This window comes from Bidens hawaiensis, unplaced genomic scaffold (genome assembly GCF_021521415.1).
Source record: "Bidens hawaiensis isolate Kalapana, Puna unplaced genomic scaffold, B.hawaiensis_p1.1 tig00003291_1, whole genome shotgun sequence".
NCBI lineage: Eukaryota > Viridiplantae > Streptophyta > Magnoliopsida > Asterales > Asteraceae > Bidens > Bidens hawaiensis.
The window spans coordinates 87,075-93,074 of NW_027491183.1; the positions used below are offsets into that span (position 1 = coordinate 87,075).

At 34.5% G+C, this 6,000-nt stretch overlaps 1 pseudogene across 1 annotated transcript in view; it reads left to right on the forward strand.

Moving 5' to 3' along the window:
* LOC143623112 (uncharacterized) overlaps positions 1 to 5,694 on the forward strand; it is a 29,398-nt pseudogene extending 23,704 nt beyond the window's left edge. Inside the window, exons 5-9 of the transcript XR_013151837.1 lie at positions 1,267 to 1,716; positions 1,792 to 1,952; positions 2,204 to 2,277; positions 4,766 to 5,399; positions 5,500 to 5,694. The product of XR_013151837.1 is annotated as an uncharacterized LOC143623112 (transcript). The remainder of the gene's footprint in view (positions 1 to 1,266; positions 1,717 to 1,791; positions 1,953 to 2,203; positions 2,278 to 4,765; positions 5,400 to 5,499) is intronic.
* The last annotated feature ends 306 nt before the right edge of the window (positions 5,695 to 6,000 follow it).

Below are 6,000 nucleotides of genomic sequence, written 5' to 3' on the forward strand. Positions count from 1 at the left end.
CTCAAAAACCAAAATTTCCAGTTTAGTTTCGGTTTTGCACGTACTCATATATGAAAAAAATTCAACCAAACACAAAGATAACATGAACTATGTGCCTGTAATGAATAATAAATAGTGTAGCCTAAAATTCTTAAATCAAATACGTGATAATCGATATATCATTATTTAAAGAAAATGTTTAACTATGGGTTTGACACGTGTAGGGAGAGGGGTTGTTATTTAGTTATACGGTTATGTAAATTTGTTATCTATAATATATTCAACTGGGTCTTATTTTTATTTAAATTATATATAAACTAGTTTTTATCTTCCGTATAATACGGTTTGTGTTTCTTTTTCGTGTCTAATATTTATATTTTTTGGATTTAAATTTTATTTATTGTAAGAATGTTAATAATATACTTAGGGTTTGATGATGAAAGGGTTTCACAAATAAATGAGATGTTATAACCCGTTTAAAAGCTATGAGTTTTGTAAACTCATGACCCACTTATTTTTTTACTATAGAATTGTTACTTATTATAAAAAATATCTTTTTCTTAAAAAAATTGGATATTAATATTTAGTATATCCCTATTTTATAAGCTTTTCATATCAAGGTGAGATTGTTTTTTAAAATAATGAGATGTTATAACGTGTTTAAGGTTATCTGGGTTAAGTAAGACTCATACCCGTAAATTCGGGTCAAATGAATGAGAAACCTTTATTTATAAATAAAACAATCCTGTGGCTTGAGAGAATGTAAGAAGCAACCAGAGAGCATTTAAGAATTTCGTTTATATATATTTAAGAATAAGATTTTTTGTTCTATAGTTTTTTTTATCATTTTTCTTTTTTTTGCGCGCAACATGTATTGTAATTTATTTGCATCCTCATATGTTGTTTGACATTATTTGTTTATAATATTTATATAATTTTTTTGAATTTTAATTTTATTTATTGTAAGAAAGTTAATAATATACTTAGGAGTTGATGATAAAAGGGTTTCATAAATAAATGAGATGTTATACCCGGTTTAAAAGTTATATGAGACCATCAGTGTTATAGTGTTAAGTTGGTGCATACAATTAGATTAAAGTCGTAATCTTTTAAACTTGGGGGACTAAATTGGTAATGGTCAAACCACACCCACAATTCATGCAATTAGTTGTTACTTCGCCGTTCAAAACAAAATTAGTTATTTTATGTACTAATATTTAATTGGAAAAAAAAGCATGCTAATGCTTATGACTTCCCTCATATTGATCAGTTCAATCTCATATACAGGTAGCTTCTCGCGAGCAGGAAATGATCATAAAATTTCCTCACATACGATTGGAAATTCACGAAAAACTCCTAGACGAAAAAGAAATACTAAACCGGTTTTGTGTAACGCTTGTGGGATGACAACTGAGTTGTATATCAAAGACTCCATGAGATTCGGTTACCAAGAAATCCATGCAGCCACAAATTTTTTTTCAGCTGACAACTTGTTAGGTGAAGGAGGTTATGGTCTAGTTTACAAGGGTCAGCTCAGTGATGGGCAGGTTATCGCTGCTAAGGTGCGAAAACAAGCCAGCACACAAGGATTTGAGGAATTTCATTCTGAAATATATGTTTTGAGTTTCGCGCTCCATAGAAATATTGTGATGCTGTTGGGTTATTGTTGCAAGGAAAATGTTAACATACTGGTTTATGAATATATTTGCAATCGGTCACTTGAGTGGCATATGTTTGGTAAGTGGTGGTTAAGTGTTAACTTTAACCCTTTTGACTTTCTTTTTTGTGACGGATTCTTGGTGTATTTGAAAGACGAAGGAGGAAATGTTCTAGAGTGGCATAAAAGACGAGCAATTGCTATAGGAACTGCGAAAGGATTGCGGTTTCTTCATGAAGAGTGTCGCAGTAGTCCGATCATTCATAGGGATCTTAGACCAAGCAATATATTGCTCACACATGACTTTGTGCCAATGGTAATTATACCTCACATTACTTCATTTTATTTTTATGTGTACTTTTCATTTTAATTGGCATTAACGCATTATTGTGTACCTTGTTTCAGCACACGTTTTGGTTTTACACTAATTTGAAAAGTAATTTTATTTATCAAAAGGTCATAACAATGTGTTGTTGTTTCTTGAGAGATAACTTGTGTGGTAAATGTTTAAATTTTAGTGATATATTACTATGGTAGTACTAATGCAAGCTATGTTTACGCACACAGTTAGTTGACTTTGGGCTCGCTAAGTGGAAGACAAATGATTCTCCTATCCAGACTAGAATACTTGGTACATTGGGGTGAGGTTTTTCTTTAAGGAACCTAATTTAGATTGATAGAGTACTTAGAGTAAATCTCTAAAATGTTATTTTCGTTCTTTTGGTTTGACAAATAATGCAAATTAGTTCAAAAAGTTTATTTTTTGTATATGAACCGTCCATTTTCCCAATTTTGTCAATTACATCCAAATCATTAACCCTGTTAAATTGAATCGTTAAGGCAGGAGTAGACATGTCTATTCACTCTTTCTTTATTATAATACTTATTCCAGTTAACTGCGGTTTTCGTCCTTGTGGTTTGTCCAAATTTGCGGTTTTAGTACAATAGTTTCATGTTTGCAATTTTCGTCCCTATCAAATTTATGATTTTCGTCATTGTAGTTTCATTTCACTTGCAGTTAAACCCGAATTTATTAAGCTCGTTAAGTCTGGTCGTTAACCCAGGCGTGTCCCTCACGTGACGACCAGTTTTGTCGTTTTTCTCCCCAAATAAGCCCAGTCCTAATTCGCAAGCCCCCTCACGTGAAGGACTGGGATGTAATTGGAGATAAAAGGAAAAAAAAAACAAGGGACAAAACTGCCCCTCATGTGAAGGACAAATTGATGGGTTTAATGACCAGACTTAACGAGATTACCAATTTCGGGTTTAATTGCAAGTGAAATGAAACCATAGGGACGAAAATTGCAAATTTGAAACTACTGTATTAAAAGCACATATTTGGACAAACCACAAGTACGAAAACCACAGTTCACTAAAATAATTATTATAATAAAGAAAGAATGAAAAGACATGTCTACCCCTGACTTAACGATTAAATTTAACATGGTTAGTGATTTGAATGTAATTGACAAGAATCGAGAAACGTGGATGGTCCATATGTAAAAAATAAGCTTTTTTGATTAAAATGACATTATTTGTCAAACTATAAGAACGGAAATGACACTTTACTCCGGTACTTAAAACACGTGTAGACTATAATGGGAAACCGGTTGTAAACAATCAGTATTCTCATTAAAAAAACACAAATAAATGCAAATTATTTTCTAATACCCCTTTCAAGCGAACATGTGTAGCCCTACATGCAGCTTGCCACGAAAAATTCTTACGCTTGGTGAAGGTATAAGTTATGAACACTTTAGTTCCAAGCCCAACTGATAGCTATAACATGACATTGGGCGTAAGCAACAACCCAAGTTAAGAGTTAGTTGAAGCCCAAACAAATTATTGTCACCGTATATAAACAAGCAAATGAGTAGAGTGTTGATGATGAATGAATTGTGTGTGAATGTTCTTACTTCTTGCTTCTCATCTCAATTTTCTCTTCTTCAATGTGATAATAGGGCCATGTTTGGGATTCCTTATTTGCACTTTCTTTTGACTAAAATAATGAGTTTTGATAAGTTATATTTTTCTAACTTATCAAAACTTGTTTTTCCTTCTTTAAAAACTTAAAAAGATCACATTACCCAAACACCATTTTAACTTACAAAAGTTGATAAGTTATAAGGAGGTAAAAATAAGGAATCCCAAAGTTGATAAATTATGTGTTAGACTAATTTGATTCCAATTCTATATCATATTTCATATATGATCACATGATAGGTGCTTTTATTGACTCGATTCGTTGGCACTAATGGCTGACGAGAATCTAACACTGTGTTCCCGAGTATTATTTAAAGAGGGGAGGGAAAGGAAAGGAGAAGAAAATGTGAAAAAATCATGTTCCAAGTGATTTTTTAAGGATGGGAGGGGAGGGGAGGGGAAGGGAGAGAAAAGACTAGAAAATTTAAGTGTATCATTAATTGCCTATTAACTCCTACATTTTCTTTCCCTTTTCTTCCATTTTCATTAAAACGAGAACACGAAATAAAGTGACACATTTTACCATGAGTTGTTTAGTTCATTTCTTTGCTGGTTATGATTCGAATTTTGGGGCTGATTGGTTAAGGAGAACCTTTGGTTTTGATCCTGGTCCAAATCTAATTTACACGGCTTCTTTTAATCTGCTGCGATGTAAATTCCAACGGTTGAATATCACGGAACCCCTTTTGGTTTTCTGTGCTCCGTTACTGGCTGTACTTCAACAATAATGCCTACCACTGCTCCGGTGACCCAACCAAACAGAGTCACGGATTCTGCCAGTGTTCGATCATTTTACATACTCTTCCGACAGAGAAGCGCCACTAATTCGAACTAGAACTGGGTACTAAATTGGATGTCGCTTTATCCTCAAACTCGACTAAATTGGTTTCTAGATTGGCTGTTCCTCGCCTACTTCATGATCCTAAGTCGGTTTTCCATCTAAAAGTTAATCGATTGTTACCGTCTGGAATACACTTGCTCTTATAGCTACTGCGGTGATTCGGTTCCAAATTGGGAATACACGTCTTACTTGAGAAGGAATAACAATAGCTGAAATCTCTTATCCGAATGAAGACGTTTACAAAACACCACCGCTAGTTGATATTATACTAATTCAACCTATCACTCTTGTTCAAGTGTTAACAGCCACAGTGGTTATTTCATTAAGTGCATCTACACTTTACCTAACCAACACCTTGTGGTTGCAATTCAAGATATTGAATCATTCTCATCTTCATTCGAGTTGGCACCAGCAAAAATTATTACAAATGCAACTGAATGCATGTGGAAAAACTTGGTTGTAGGAGTTACGTCCCCATTTAAACAGACACTTGACAAGCTTGGTAACGCCGGTGAATCTATTTCTTATATTTTTCTCTTTACTAATGGCTCAAATGCTCAAGCTAAATGGTTATGGAAAAAACTTTGTTTTAAACCTAGTCCGGTTTTTATTAACACGCCTTCTTCTAATCGCATTACTAGCATGTTTTACCCTATTGCCACTGTTTCGCTTGAGTCTTGTAACCCGTTTTTACACCGTGGGCCTATTTTTCTTGCTCAGGCCATGCTGACTTTTGCAACCCCTTGTCCTAAGCTATTTGTTTTAGCTACTGATTCTGACCCACCCGACCCGTATACAACCTTTACTTCAGATGTTGTTCAGCCTCGTTTTTATAAGGACGTTGTGATGGTTGAACCAATTTGGAAGTTTTGGAACATTTATATTGTTGAGCTTTTATTGCTCCAGGGTGCGAGTAACTGGCAGTTAGATATAGATTCAGTATTATTACAAACTTTGTGTGGAAACCGGGTTGGTATTGTGGTTCAGTTTTGTTGTTCGTACCCACTAGTGATTATGGCCATGTTGGAAATGTGGACAGGCCCTTGGTGATGCTACTCAATCTGCCACAGCAGCACATGCACTTTTTGATCACTTTTCATTTGTAGCAGGTGCACTCGAGTCACTACTTCATGTGACTAGTGACTCTAATCATGGTTCATGTCCAAGTACAATGGAATTGCTTTTGCCGGGAGGATATGCGTGCATACTTTATTTGCAGTATGAAAATTTTTAGCCATAATTGGAATGAAACATGCCACAGAGTTGAGTTTATTCAACTCATTGACCCAAAGTCAAAGTGTAATACCTATTTCCAATAATAAGCACTTACAACAAAATGCAAACTCAAATAATAATGATAATGGGTTCTCAAAGTCAACCTGATAGTTTTCTTCTACCAAGTAAAATCCAAAGTCAGGAACTCCCTCATGTTGGTGTTGTTCGGTTTCACCTCAACTAGTAAGTGGTACCCGGCATACTCTTCCAACAGAGTCTTAACTCGAACCAATGGAGTCAACTTCTGTTTTGGTTTTCTGGTCAA